The sequence below is a fragment of the Schistocerca americana genome, chromosome 2 (assembly GCF_021461395.2).
Source record: "Schistocerca americana isolate TAMUIC-IGC-003095 chromosome 2, iqSchAmer2.1, whole genome shotgun sequence".
NCBI classification, from domain to species: Eukaryota; Metazoa; Arthropoda; class Insecta; order Orthoptera; family Acrididae; genus Schistocerca; species Schistocerca americana.
The window spans coordinates 712,594,055-712,610,901 of record NC_060120.1 but is presented as its reverse complement, the minus strand read 5'-3'; positions in this window follow the sequence as shown (position 1 = coordinate 712,610,901).

Genomic DNA, 16,847 nt, shown 5'->3' with positions numbered 1-16,847 from the left:
AACGCTTCAGTAAATCGCTAAAAAGTACTTATGCGCACGCCAGAACATTTAATTTTTAAGAAATATCGGACAGACAAAAGTAGCGATTGTTGAACTGCTCCATGTATGAGAGAAACATAAAAATGTAAGTTTTGTATTCATTGTATATTTGTTAATGTCTATTAGTTTAACGTCTTTGTTCTTTGAGAATATATTGATGCTTCACTTTACAGAAAATCTCAGCTTATTCTTTTCTTTAAACTCACCATGATTTTTCAATGTATGTAAGCTTTGTTACAGTTTCGCTCTTCATCACAGTATGTCGATTGTATTTGGGAGAACATTAATGTGTTCAATTTCGAATCTGATAACTTGTACAAAATTTCACTGTTTTACATTCATTTCCTTTATTTTTTTTCCCTTCAAATAGGTCCCTTAGGTATTTTCATCGAAGATTCCAATTGCGTGAAGGCAATCCGGATCAAAGGTCAGTCACCAAACCACCTTCGCGTTATCAAAATCTCATGTCTCTTGAACACAATCGAGAACCGATGCATTGGCGATCATCTATTAATTTCTCTCTCTTTCCAAGTCGTACCAAAAACGGCAAAGCAGAACAGCCACGAATATGCAATCTAGTTTATAGGTTGCATCCTTATCTTGTTGGAAAACATTGCGAGACATTATCATCATTACTGTTATATTTGATTAAATGTGTGTGAATAAAAAAATTTAATACACTAGAACGCACATCTATATCCGCAACCAGTGACACCTATTGGCCGAGGCTGCCACGGCAGCCGGTTCGTACTTTTGGGCCTTCTGAGGTTTGTTCGGATGAAGTTTAGTTTACGGTTTATATACAACGTATTCAGTACAAATTCTAGGATAAGTGAGAAATACATCTACAGGTGATGTATTAAAGAGGACATCATTAGGATCTTTAATTCTTCGTTAAAAAATTTTTAACTGAGATTTTGATTAACAATATGATGTATATATGAAGTTTGAGACATTGTTAACTTGTTACAAACATAACTATTAAATCACATTCCGTCATAAGATAATGAAAGGAGAAGGCAGAAGTAGGGTGAAGGCTCTAGTTTTGGCCACTACCCCACTTATGGCCACCTTGATGTCGAAAGTTAATTTTGAAGCTTCTCTGGAATACCAGCCAGTTCTACTATAGATTATTATAAACTTTGTGAAAGGCTCTCTTCTTTTGTCTACATAATCATTCTTTTGTCTGTTTTTGTTTGGAGACACCATTTTGTGAAATGATCAGTGTTGCAGAAGCTGGGTTTTGCAGAAGTTTTCTTTAAGCAACACATGATCTGTTATTTTGTATTTTACTTGTTTAAATAAAACATCAGAAGAAACTTAATCTGTTCAGAGGTAAGATAAGACATTATATTTTCATTTCTTTTAAGTTTTATATCGCTCAGCCTAAAAACATGTTATCAAAAGTATGTGGCCATTAACAGATCCATATTTAGCCCTGGTTCCGTGTTATGGCCATGCATGTGGCCATAAGTGGAGACATATATGTATCCTGTTTTGGCCACTTCTAAAAACTGATACAAAAACATCAATATTAGTGTTCTGTCCTACATTACACTAGGCTAATTTTATTTAAATAGGTTTATTAAAATATTTTTGGTATTTTTATATCAATATATACCTCATTGTTAGTATAGTCTTGGCATATCATATTAATTTACGTATGCTTGTAAGATACAAAATATGCAATAGGCACTATTCAAATATGCAACAGTCTTTAACTAAATCTTTGTGCATTATTTATAGGAAAAATGAGTCAACCAAAGAATAAGAAGTTTCAGTATTCTCCCAGCAAAGTTAAAGACGCTCTAAAGGCTATTGATGAGGGAATGAAGGTTGCTACTGCAAGCAAGTTGTACAAAGTTCCAAGGACAACATTAAGAAACAAAATTTCTGGTGTATCTCCAAAAGAATCTACAGGGCACTGTGGTCCACATTCTGTCTTAGGAGAACAAATTGAAAAAAAATTGGTGGACTGGGTTTTGGACTGTTCTAGCATGGGATTTCCAGTTACTAAAGAAAATCTCTGTGAATCTGTGCAAAAACTTATTGAGAATGCAGATATGGAAAGTTGTAAGGCTACATTTACTAACAATCGACCTGGAAAAAAGTGGTATTATGGATTTCTTAAGAGACACAAGGTTCTGTCACAAAAACATGCAGAATATGTCAATAGGGCTAGAGCTTCTGTTACAGAAGAGAAAATAAGAAACTGGTTTCACGAAGTATCCATCACTTTAAATGATATGGATGTGTTAAATGACCCAAATAGAATTTTTAATGTGGATGAAACTTCTTTTTTTCGGCTCCTAAAGGGGAATTAATCATAGGTCCTCGTGGCCATCATGTTTATGATGAGTCATGTAACTCTGACAAAGATAACGTTACTACATTGTTTGCAGTGAATGCTGCTGGAAAATTTGCTCCTCCCTTAACACTGTTCAAATATGCAAAAATTCCAGCATCATTGGTGAAAGCAGCTCCTCCAAACTGGGGCATTGGAAAAACAGAAAATGGGTGGATGACAGGTGAAAGTTTTTTTGAGTATATAACAAATGTACTTGATCTGTTCTTGAAAGAAGCTGAAATTCCCCGGCCTGTAGTAATATTTTTAGATGGGCACTGCTCTCATTTGACGCTTCATTTGACCAGATATTGTAGGGATAATCAGATCATTCTAGTTGCTCTCCATCCCAATTCTACACACATCTTGCAACCATTAGATGTAGCTGTTTTTGGACCCATGAAAAAAATGTGGAAGAAGATTGTTCAGAAATGGCATTTTGAAAATAATGGCACTGAAATTTCAAAATCTGATGTACCTTCTGTTCTGTCACAAATTATTACAGAACCTAAAATGGTGGCAAATATTCGTGCTGGTTTCAGGGCCACTGGTCTGTTTCCATTTAATGTGAACAATGTAGATTACAGCAAGATAGTTGTTCGTAGTATACCAGCCTCAACCACAGTTCAGACAAATGAGGAACTTCTGAGACATTTCTCATACATAGAAAAGCAAATTGATCCTGTCCTTCTAGATGAGTTCAGAGCAACCAAGAGAAGCAATCATGAGTGGGAAGGAAATCAAGAAGCATTATTACTTTTCAAGTTCTGGAGAAAAATAGCTGATGAGGTTGAAATGCATGGTGCTAGTGGTAATACTGATGACATTCTGACAGATAGCATAGCGCCTCCCTCTGAAGATAATCAAACAGAGAATGTTTCACAAAACACAGACAGACTTAATCAAAATGTTGATAATATTGACATATTTTCAACATGCAATTAAGATATTCCTTCAACACCCACCAACAGTCCTGCAGATATGTCAACAACCCCCAACAGTATTTCACATAATTCAGGTACTCCAATATCCAACCATAGTCCATCTTCAGTGCGTATCCAAGTGACACCACCAAAATCATTAGCAACAGTTTTTGAAAGTGTCATCACTTGGCCAGAACCCAAACAACGAGGCACAAACAGAAAGCAAGAACATACACCCACTGTTGTGACTGGTGACAAGTGGGTGGAATATCATGAACTGAAGGAAAAAGAGAAGCAGGAGAAAGGAAAAAGAGAAGCAGGAAAAAAGGAAGAGAAAAGCTATGAAGGAGTTAAAGTCCAAAGAGCAGCACTTGGCATTATTTCATGTAAAAAAGGGGAAAACAAGAAACAGACAAGAGTTAAGTGATAGGCCAACAAGTTCTTCTGAGGAACGAGAATGGACAGACAATGGAAGCGGTTTTGATGACTACATGGAAGGAGATGAAGATGAAATACAGAAAATGTGAAACTATCTTCGAGTGAGAATTTGAAAGTAGGGGACTTTATTTTGGTAAAATTTAGTTTAACAGGAAATAGAAGAACAAGACCTGTAATTTTTAAGTATGTATCTGTAATTTTGAAAGTGCTTTCTGACTCTGGTTCCATTGATACTCGTGAGAAATAAACTTGTGTGGAAGTTGATTTAAGTAATTACTGGGACAATACTTTGCCTAACGATTTTTTTTTTTCTGTTCATTCAGTTTCTGTACCTTTTACCTATTTGATGTATGTTTGTTGTCTGTTGTCTTATATACTTGTATAAAGCACAAATTAGTTTCTGGCACATGGATTGACAATTATTTTAGCCATAGTTTTATTATAATATGAAGTGGCCATAAGTGGGGAAACAACTGGCCATAGGTAGAGTTAACATGGCCAAAACTGGGGAAATGCGCCATTTTTTTTTCAATATTTTTTTCTGCTTTTGTTAAATAACTTACAATATTTGTTTTTACGTGGTTGTAATGTGTAGACTTTGAAGCAATAGATACGATTTTTCGAAGTAATTTGTATACTTTCTTCCTATACTAAAAATGTGGTGTATCTCGAATTGCCCTTAATGTGGCCATAACTGGGGCCTCGACCCTAACACTTGGATAACACAGAGGTAAGAAAATCTGGAGAGCAACTTAAAAAGTTAAGTAAATCAATAAGGCTAAATCCAGCTCTGAAACAGTATGTTAACTGTTACAGGAAACTTTACAAGAAAGTCATTACTGCAACAAAGAAGATAAAAATGATTCATATATCACAGAAACAAGGGGGGAGAAATGAAATCAATTTGGAAAGTGATCAGTACATCCTTAGTCAGAAGCAAAGTTAGGTATAACAACATTTATATTAAAAACAAGAACAAAACTATAAATGATCCTTTCCATATTGCCAATATATTCAACTGTCATTATAGAAGTGTAGTACAAAACCTTTATCAAAGCCCAAAGACACACAAAGATTAATCATTACAGCTCTACAAATACTAAAGCTATTTTTCTGTGTTCTGTAATAGTACAAAAGATAGAATACAGTCGGCAAACTAGAAAATAAATTGTCCTAAGTCATAGATAGAGTTCCGGTAAGGTAATTAAACACAGTAAGTAGACTGCTTTTCTGCTTGTAGACATAATTCAAGCTTCTTTCAGCACTGGAACTTTTCCTAGAGAACTTAAGCTATCAATTATGTAAAAATGATGATCCTTAGGATGTAAATAACTATGGGCCTTAAAGAGTAACATACAAAAGACACTTTGCTTTCCTGAACAAAAGTTAAATGAACAAAATCATCTTTAAAAATGACATATTTTTTTTGAAAAACCTTTCATCTACTGTTTCACACCCCATATGAGCTAAGTTTCCAAAACTGCTGAAGAACGTATTTTTTATTTCAGACCCAGAAACCAAATACCGATTTTCATAGCTCTAGCTTCAAAATTGCCTTAATAGTGGCATATTTTCAAAAAATCCCTATTCCCATATTTCACCCCTTTGATGATGGAATATTGAAAAACCCTTTCTTAAACAACATCCATCGTATAAGATTAACACCCTCTGCAAATTTCAACTTTCTATCCTTACTGGTCTGGAATAGGTGATGATCAGTCTGTGCGTCAGTCAGTCAGTCTTTTACATTAAAGGACTCCTAAGACATTTTTAAAGGTGAATCTATGAACATTTGAATTTTACTTCCCAGTAAGAAATAAACAAAAATATATGTTTCACTGTTTTTGAAAATTCAATCCCTAAGGGATGAAATGTTTTATGAAAATATTTCATTGCAAAACCATTTTTAAAGCTAAATCTTTGAAAATTGGCGTTTGGCTTCTTGGTTGGAAGTGAAAAATATGTGTTTAACTGTTTTTGGAAATTCAGCTCCTAAAGGGGTGAAACTGGGCCAGACTGATTCACTGACTGATCACTACCCAGTCCAAACTGCTAAGAATAGCAACTTGAAATCTGGGGATGGTGTGGATATTATAGGATAGGCATCATGGAAATGTTCAAAATGCCACTCCTGAGGGGGTGAAAAAGAGGATGAAATGCCTTTTGAAGATACATCACTATTAACACAATTTCTAATCCAGAGCTATGAAAACTGATATTTGATTTCTCAGTCAGAAACAGAAAAATGCATGTTCAGTGTCAAGGTGGAAAGAGGGTAGGGCAGCGATGTGCAGTTATGAGGTTAGATAGAGGACAGTGGGGAGGGGGGGGGGGGGGGGTTGGGTAGAATAGCGGTAAAGAAGGGAGGTAAAAAGTCTGGGTGCGAAAGAGGAATGAGGGCTGTGTGGTGCTGGAATGGGAACAGAAAAGGGGCTGCTGGATGGGAGTGGACCATGACTAATGAAGGTTGAGATCTGGTGGGTTCTGGGAATGTAGGATATATTGCAGGGAACATTCCCACCTGCACAATTCAGAAAAGCTGGTGTTGGTGGTACAGGCTGTGAACCTTCCAATGAAATGCAGGATATCATGTTTGGCAGCGTGCTCAGCAACGGGGTGGTCCACTTGTTTCTTGGCTACAGTTGTTGGTGGCCATTTGTGCAGACAGACAGCTTGTTGGTTATCAAGGTCGGTTATCAAGTGCACATAGATTGCAATACAGTGATTGCAGCTTAGCTTGTAGATAACATGACTGGTTTCACAGGTAGCCCTGCCTTTGATGGGATAGGTGATGTTTGTGATCAGACTGGAGTAAATGGTGGTGGGAGGATGTATAGGACAGGTAACAGACCTAAATGCAAGAGCCGTCCTGTACATCCTCCTACTACCTCCTACTCCAGTCCGATCACAAACATCGCCTATCCCATCAAAGGCAGGGCTACATGGGAAACCAGTCATGTTATCTACAAGCTATACTGCAACCACTGTGCTGCATTCTATGTGGGCATGACAACAAACAAGGTGTCTGTCTGCATGAATGGCCATTGACAAACTGTGGCCAAGAAACAAGTGGACCATCCTGTAGCTGAGAATGCTGCCAAACATGACATCCTTCCTTTCAAAGACTGCTTCACAACCTGTGCCATATGGATCCTTCCCACCAACACCAGCTTTTCTGAATCGAACAGGTGGGAATGTTCCCTGCAATATATCCTACATTCCTGTAACCCTCCTGGCCTCAGACTTTGTTAGTCTCCCATCCAGCCCTTTTCTCTGTTCCCACTCCAGCACTATACAAGCCGTCATTCCTCTTTCACACCCATTCTTTTTACTTCTCTCCTTTTCCAGTATGCTCGCCCTCCTCCCCACTTCTCCGCTGCCCTCCATCTAACCTCCCACCTGCACATAGCTGCCCTACCCTCTTCCCTCCTTAACCCTGGGCGCTCCCAACAGCAGGTCATAGTCTGCCACCCCTGGCCTACTATCCCTCCCCCTCCCCGCCCCAGCCTCCTCCTTAACCCCACCCAGTCACCCCTCCCATCATGCACTGGTGCTGTTGCTTGCAGTGTGGCCTCAGTTGCCTGAGACTGCAGTCATGTGTGTGTGAGTTGTGTTTGCGTGAGTGTGAATGTGTATGTTTGGCATCTAATTTTGACGAAGGCCTTACTGGCTGAAAGCTATATTTGTTACAGTCTTTTTGTTGCGCCTATCGGCGACTCAGCATCTCCACTATATGGTGAGTAGCAACTTTCCTTTTCACAATATTGTTGTTGTTGTTGTTGTTGTGGTCTTCAGTCCTGAGACTGGTTTGATGCAGCTCTCCATGCTACTCTATCCTGTGCAAGCTTCTTCATCTCCCAGTACCTACTGCAGCCTACATCCTTCTGAATCTGCTTAGTGTATTCACCTCTTGGGTCTCCCCCTACGATTTTTACCCTCCACGCTGCCCTCCAATACTAAATTGGTGATCCCTTGATGCCTCAGAACATGTCCTACCAACCGATCTCTTCTTCTGGTCAAGTTGTGCCACAAACTTCGCTTCTCCCCAATCCTATTCAATACTTCCTCATTAGTTATGTGATCTACCCATCTAATCTTCAGCATTCTTCTGTAGCACCACATTTCGAAAGCTTCTATTCTCTTCTTGTCCAAACTATTTATCGTCCATGTTTCACTTCCATACATGGCTACACTCCATACGAATACTTTCAGAAATGACTTCCTGACACTTAAGTCAATACTGGATGTTAACAAATTTCTCTTCTTCAGAAACGCTTTCCTTGCCATTGCCAGCCTACATTTTATATTCTCTCTACTTCGACCATCATCAGTTATTTTGCTCCCCAAATAGCAAAACTCCTTTACTACTTTAAGTGCCTCATTTCCTAATCTAATTCCCTCAGCATCACCCGACTTAATTAGACTACATTCCATTATCCTTGTTTTGCTTTTGTTGATGTTCATCTTATATCCTCCTTTCAAGACACTGTCCATTCCATTCAACTGCTCTTCCAAGTCCTTTGCTGTCTCTGACAGAATTACAATGTCATCGGCGAACCTCAAAGTTTTTATTTCTTCTCCATGGATTTTAATACCTACTCCGAACTTTTCTTTTGTTTCCTTTACTGCTTGCTCAATATACAGATTGAACAACATCGGGGAGAGGCTACAACCCTGTCTTACTCCCTTCCCAACCACTGCTTCCCTTTCATGTCCCTCGACTCTTATAATTGCCATCTGGTTTCTGTACAAATTGTAAATAGCCTTTCGCTCCCTGTATTTTACCCCTGCCACCTTTAGAATTTGAAAGAGAGTATTCCAGTCAACATTGTCAAAAGCTTTCTCTAAGTCTACAAATGCTAGAAACATAGGTTTGCCTTTCCTTAATCTTTCTTCTAAGATAAGTCGTAAGGTCAGTATTGCCTCACGTGTTTCAGTGTTTCTACGGAATCCAAACTGATCTTCCCCGAGGTTGGCTTCTACTAGTTTTTCCATTCGTCTGTAAAGAATTCATGTTAGTATTTTGCAGCTGTGACTTATTAAGCTGATAGTCGGTAATTTTCGCATCTGTCAACACCTGCTTTCTTTGGGATTGGAATTATTATATTCTTCTTGAAGTCTGAGGGTATTTCGCCTGTTTCATACATCTTGCTCACCAGATGGTAGAGTTTTGTCAGGACTGGCTCTCCCACGGCCGTCAGTAGTTCTAATGGAATATTGTCTACTCCGGGGGCCTAGTTTCGACTCAGGTCTTTCAGTGCTCTGTCAAACTCTTCATGCAGTATCGTATCTCCCATTTCATCTTCATGTACATCCACTTCCATTTCCATAATATTGTCCTCAAGTACATCGCCCTTGTATAGACCCTCTATATACTCCTTCCACCTTTCTGCTTTCCCTTCTTTGCTTAGAACTGGGTTTCCATCTGAGCTCTTGATATTCATACAAGTCATTCTCTTATCTCCAAAGGTCTCTTTAATTTTCCTGTAGGCGGTATCTATCTTACCCCTAGTGAGATAGGCCTCTACATCCTTACATTTGTCCTCTAGCCATCCCTGCTCAGCCATTTTGCACTTCCTGTCGATCTCATTTTTGAGACGTTTGTATTCCTTTTTGCCTGTTTCACTTACTGCATTTTTATATTTTCTCCTTTCATCAATTAAATTCAATATTTCTTCTGTTACCCAAGGATTTCTACTAGCCCTCGTCTTTTTACCTACTTGATGCTCTGCTGCCTTCACTACTTCATCCCTCAAAGCTACCCATTCTTCTTCTACTGTATTTATTTCCCCCATTCCTGTCAATTGCTCCCTTATGCTCTCCCTGAATCTCTGTACAACCTCTGGTTCTTTTAGTTTATCCAGGTCCCATCTCCTTAAATTCCCACCTTTTTGCAGTTTCTTCAGTTTTAATCTACAGGTCATAACGAATAGATTGTGGTCAGAGTCCACATCTGCCCCTGGAAATGTCTTACAATTTAAAACCTGGTTCCTAAATCTCTGTCTTACCATTATATAATCTATCTGATACCTTTTAGTATCTCCAGGGTTCTTCCATGTATACAACCTTCTTTCATGATTCTTAAACCAAGTGTTAGTTATGATTATGTTGTGCTCTGTGCAAAATTCTACCAGGCGGCTTCCTCTTTCATTTCTGTCCCCCAATCCATATTCACCTACTATGTTTCCTTCTCTCCCTTTTCCTACACTCGAATTCCAGTCACCCATGACTATTAAATTTTCGTCTCCCTTCACAATCTGAATAATTTCTTTTATTTCATCATACATTTCATCAATTTCTTCGTCATCTGCAGAGCTAGTTGGCATATAAACTTGTACTACTATAGTAGGTGTGGGCTTCGTATCTATCTTGGCCACAATAATGCGTTCGCTATGCTGTTTGTAGTAGCTTACCCGCATTCCTATTTTCCTATTCATTATTAAACCTACTCCTGCATTACCCCTATTTGATTTTGTGTTTATAACCCTGTAGTCACCTGACCAGAAGTCTTGTTCCTCCTGCCACCGAACTTCACTAATTCCCACTATATCTTACTTCAACCTATCCATTTCCCTTTTTAAATTTTCTAACCTACCTGCCCGATTAAGGGATCTGACATTACACGCTCCGATGCGTAGAACGCCAGTTTTCTTTCTCCTGATAACGACATCCTCTTGAGTAGTCCCCGCCCGGAGATCCGAATGGGGGACTATTTTACCTCCGGAATATTTTACCCAAGAGGACGCCATCATAATGTAATCATACAGTAAAGCTGCATGCCCTCGGGAAAAATTACGGCTGTAGTTTCCCCTTGCTTTCAGCCGTTTGCAGTACCAGCACAGCAAGGCCGTTTTGGTTATTGTTACAAGGCCAGATCAGTCAATCATCCAGACTGTTGCCCTTGCAACTACTGAAAAGGCTGCTGCCCCTCTTCAGGAACCACACGTTTGTCTGGCCTCTCAACAGATACCCCTCCGTTGTGGTTGCACCTACGGTACGGCTATCTGTATCGCTGAGGCACGCAAGCCTCCCCACCAACGGCAAGGTCCACGGTTCATGGAGGGCACAATATTGTTACATAATAATATTCCATGTGTACGATATTTCCCAAATGGCTGTTTCTAGTGTACAGTACACATCTGAATTATTCTGGGTAACTTTATGAGTCCCTGCTGTTCAACGAAGGTCAAGGAAAATGCAGCTAATCTCATCACAGAACCAGAGAAGTCTCAGGTTTAACACTTGCCCCCCCCCCCCCCCCCCCTACACACACACACACACACACACACACACACACACACACACACACACACACACACACACACACACACACACACACACACACACACACACACCTTCTTTGCCCCATAAGATTTTACACACTACTTCTTTCAGTTCACTTCATTGAACTTTGTAGCCTTCATCTCTCTTTCCTTCTGGTTAGTAATTTTCTTCAGTATCCATTTTTCTCTTTATTTCTTGAATTAAAGAAACATTCAAATAAGGTTTCAAATACTCATGTAACGTTTCTGTCTATTATTGTGCCAATTTAATTAATCAAATGCTGCGTTGACCCAACATAAGTTTGTCACCCCTCTTCATACTTTTAATGTTTTTAAGTTTTTCTCTTATATTTTCATTGTATTTTTTCAGCTTCTCTAAAAGACATTTGCTTAATTCAGCATTTTCAATCATGACACTTGAATCTCTTACAATCTACTTAATATCTATTTTGTTCTATTCAATGTTTTATCTTCTTTTGCTTTCTTTATACCTGGAACACTTTTTTGTTGGATCTTTGAATTCATTCACATCTGCATAACATCCACTGTGCTAAGAGAATGGACTTGTCACTTAATTTTATCTGATGTACCTACCAACATAGAAATGATGCCAACACCCACCACAACAGCACAATTATGCAGGGTGTTAAAAAAGATACTTTGAGAGATGGTAGTACTCATCAAAACAAGAAAAATAAGTCCAACAAACATGGGTATAGAAACGAATACTTTCTGGGATAAGTGCAATAAACATGGGTCCAGAAATGCATACTTTCTGCAGTAAACACGTGTTTACAGAAGGTGTTCAATATGGCATCCTTTTTTGACAATGCATCCCTTTGCCCTCTGGCATAAGGAAAGATGCACCCTTTGAAGTATACCTGGTTGTTGTTGTACCTGTTGGCACACACTGAAGACATGATCCTGTACTGTTTGCACATCATTGACTGGTGTGGCACAGATAAAATCCTTCAAGTGTCCCTATAGCCAGTCGTCTTGTGGATTGAGGTCTGGGGGATGAGCAGGGCCCCCCTGACTATTAGGAGTCCTGAAATATCTGCATCAAATGTTCGCACACATTGTGATGAAAGCGTGCTGGTGCGCCATCATCATGCATGAACCACATTTTAATTCGATTCTGGAATGGCACAGCTTCCAGCAAGGTAGGCAATACATTAATGGGAAAGTAGAGATTATGCACCACAGACTTTAATCTTTGCGGTAGCACTTACGGGCCTATTATTATATATTGCCAAGTATGCCTGCTCACATGTTGAGAATCAGTGTTGATACACTCTTCCCTGAACTGCTTGGTGATTTACATCTGCCCACACATGATGGTTACAGAAATTCACAACACCATCTCTTGTGAACCCTACCTCATCTGTAAATAAAATATTGCATGTGAACAGTGGATCTGCAGCACACTTCTGCAACAGCCATTGACAGAACTGCGATCTGCCATGATGACCCTGTGGCCTAAGGGCTTGAATGCGCCGTAGATGATATGGGTACAGCAATTGTTGATGAAGTACTCCACACTCCCCCAGATAAGTGTGTGAGATATGCCTTCTGCTGCTGCTGCTGCTGCTTCTAATCATCACACACTGGTCCCAGAGGTTTCTTACACTGAATGTAGCACCACATTCTTCCATGTCAGGCATGTGGAATGCGCGCGTTCTTTTGCTGTCAGTCTTCCGAGGTGCCAGGGTTACCTGTGTCACTCAAATGCTGGAATAGTCTGCCGTACTGCTTATCAGAAGACATACCATGCTGTGGATATTTTTTAGCATAGAGGGCACAGGATATGTCCATTTACTACACCACAACAGAATACCATATCCGCCATTTCACTTGTCGAGTGGTAGGCTTGAGTTGCTAACAAGGGGTGAAAGAGAGAAAATGTGAATGTACGACACCATTTGCAGTGCAATAATAGTAAACACAGCTGACACTTTAGATGGAACACCAATGCAACAACTGTGCTAATATCTGCAACCAAGCAGCTCTTCCTCTAAACACGTTTGTCTCGGAAAGTAACTTGTTTCTGGACCCATGTTTATTGGACTTATTTTTCTTGTTTCGATGAGTGCTGCAATTTCTCAAAGTATTTCACACCTTTTTTTAACACCTTCTATATGTAGGGTCAGGGGGAAAAAAACAGGTAAGTCAGTTTTTATGCAACTTGAAGAAAGAGTGATTTTAATGTTCAAACTGTGATTATATGAATTTATAAGGACATACAATACTTTTTATTTCTCAAAATAAACATCTTGTGTGCATCAAATGTGGTACAGCATTATTAATGTAAAGTTTGTTCCCTGAATGAACCCAAAAAGCAATCAAATGCCATTCTGTAAGGGGAAAGAAAGAGGTAAATCAAGCAAAACAAACGCAATAATGCCACAATAATCACAACTAAAAGAATTTCTGGTTGTGGCATTACAGCGACAGTTCTCGTGGCATGTACATTTTAGCTATGGGAGAGCTGACTCAAGAACTTCACAACTCCAGGATAACAAAATTTCATAATTCTTTGCAAATATTTGTACTATAGCCTGGCAACTGGGAAGAGCCCCTAGAGCAAAGAATTGATTATTCGAGCTATATTACAGTGAACACAATATAACTACAAAGCTATTGTGCACTAAACAAGCAAGGAATTCTGAAATAAAACATACCACATTATATGCAGACATTGGCAGACCAAACAGCCTATCTATTGGTTGACATTTTCAGGCTGTCCTTGTGTTGCCAGTTTGCATTCCTCTGTGTTAAGTCATCTTGATGTTTCAGCTTTTGGCAGTGGCTGGATTCAGGTGATATTTTTTTAACAGGCTGCGTTCTGAAATGGCATCTTGCAGTGTGTGAGTCCAACAGTGTTTTCTGGTCTAAAACAGTTTCTTGATTAATACTGACAACAATGAAAAGGGTTGGTTTACACCTGGATGCTTCTATCATTTCCTTGAGTTCTTGAGGTATCTCCATCAGTGCCTATGTATTCCATAATCCAACATTATTGTCACAATTTAAGTATGAATGGCTACACACAGGGAATGCAATTTTAATCATCTTCAGGCTGTTAATCTGACTGAGAGTTACGTAGTGAATGAAACAAGACAGTCAAGATTTACGTTGGACCACCAGCTGAATCACAAAGTGTATAGAGCACTCCATGTCCCCCTTCCAACACATGAGTGATTAAATGAAACAGAATGATGTCACTTCATTTGTACCATATTCAGAATAAATATAAAAAAAGGATTCGCCAGTTGCAAGAATTTGGATATTGGACGAGTACATCAAAAATTGCCACTATATTTTGCAGGGATACAGTTTTTGCAAGGTATTTGCTTCCTTTTATTTTTCCTTGCCTTCAGTTTGACACTAGTATTAAAACTGTAAAACACTTAAGCTTTATTCTTATGAAGAATGTTCATTGTTGTTAACTAGTGAGTCTGCATGCTTCTCCGCTGTTAAAAGCTTTATTTTCACTGTGAATGTATTGCACACACCATAAGTGCCTGCACGAGGATACGCAAATGAAATATTAAATTTTGTCTTGAAAATCATTTGGTATGTGCCATCAGACACAGATGTGCTACAATGAAACTCAATAAAAAGATTGTACTTCTTTCAGGCACGTAGGTTTTCTTCATGTCTCTGTGGCTGTAGGGCCCTGATAACCTCAACTCCTTATTTGATTCTAAATAAAGTTGTGGAGGTATTATTGAGTTGCATCTGTTTTAAAGAATGTTTAACTCTTTCATCCAAAGGCACACATCCATTTGCTTTTGGACACTGCTGCACATTTCTGCTTATTTTTGTGATTTCATGTTCTCTCTGCCCTCTTGTGGCCATATGAGCCACCACTGAATTACCTACTTCTTTCCCCTGAAAAACCAACCAATCTGTTTCTTTCCCCATACACTAAAACTTTGAATGATAATATCTTTTGGCTCACTTGGTCTTTTTTTCCAGCTTCAGCCTCTCAACACATGCGTATGATCAGTCTGAATCAAGCCGTAGCAGTAACTCCAATTCGAGAGAAAAGTGACTACCTGATCCCCCCTCCCCGGAATCTTAATATGCCAACTTGCTCTGCAGATGATGAAAAGACTTAAGTAATGTATGATAATATGAAAGAAATTATTCTGTTAGTTAAGAGAAATTAAAATTTAATTTGAAGGGTGACTGAAAATGGAATAAAAGCAAAAATAGGAGAGCACAGACTTGACAAAATGAATGAAAGAAGTTGATTAGTACAATTTTTCACACAGCATAATTTAATTATTGCTAATATTTAATTTAAGAATTGTGACAAAAGGTTGTGTACATGGCAGTAACCTGGAGACATAGAAAGATCTCAGATAGATTACAAAAAGGGTAAGACAGATTTTAGAACCAGATTTTAAACTAAAAAAAAAATTAAAGTGGCAAATGAAGACTCAGACCATAATATATCAGTCATGAAATGTAAATTAAATATGAAGCAACTGCAGAAGGAGCTAGGATTTGGATATTGAAAAAGCCAGATGTTGTTGGTGGTTTCAATGGGAGCTTCAGACTGAAACAGGGATAAGGAGCAGAGCAGAAGACGAATGGATAGGATGGGGAAATGAAATAGGGAAGGCAGAAGAGGATCTCATTGGCAAAGAGACATGGTCAAGTAGAAATCCTTGGGTAGCGTAAAAGATATGGAATATAGCTGGAAGGAAAAAATATAACCATGCAGCAAAAGAATTAGGCAAAAGGGAATACAGATGCCTAAAAAATGAGATTGACAGTAAGTGTAAAATGACAAAGCAAGATGTAGAAGCATGCATCACTAGGGATAGATGCATGCTGCCAGTAAAGAAGCTGAAGAGACTTTTGGAGGAAAGAGAAGCTGCTGTGTGAATATCAAGAGCATAGATGGCAAGCAAGTAGTAACAAAGAAGAGAAAGCTGGAAGGATTATACACAAGGGCTCTACAAGGAAAATGAACCTGCGGGCAATATTACATTAAGGGAAGAGGATGCTGTGAGAAGAATTCGACAAATCACTGAAAGACCAAGTGGAAACAACACCCCTGGAGATGACATTTTCTCAGAATTGAGATCCTTGGGAGAACCAGTCATGACAGAACTATTTCACCTGGTGGACAGGCAATATAGCCTCAGACTCCAGGAAGAACATAGTACTTCCAATTCCAAAGAAGGCTGCTGAACAGTCATTTTACTCATAGTTGCAAAATACTGACACAAATTATTCACAAGAAACCTATTTGGGTTCCAAAGGAATTTAGTGATGCTTATGGCAAAATACTGACCCAACCTCTTGTCTCGTCTGATGAAAGGCAAGGCTGTGTTTTGTAGCATTTGTAGGTTTAGAGAAAGCTTTTGACACTGTCGACTGGACTACACCCTTTCAAATTTTGTAGGTGGCAGGGATAAAATACAGAGAATTAAAGCTTATTTACAACTTTTATAGAAACCAGAGGGCATTTATAAGATTTGAGGGACATGAGAGGAAGTCATAGTGAAGAAGGTAGAGAGACATGGTTTGTTGCCTATCCCCAATGTCATTCAATCTGCACGTTGAGTAAGTAGTAAAGGAAAACAATACAAGTGTGATGAGGGAAATAAAATTAAGGGAGAATTAGTAAAAAAGGGATGAATACAGTAAGCAAGTTCATGTGAATATAGATTGCTCTAGTTATTCAGAGATGATGAGATTTGTACAGGACAGAGTAGCGTGGAGAACTGCTGCTTCAAACCAGTCTTCAGCCAACAACAATAAATAATAAACCTTTGTATTTTTAAATAAGCTACATTTTTC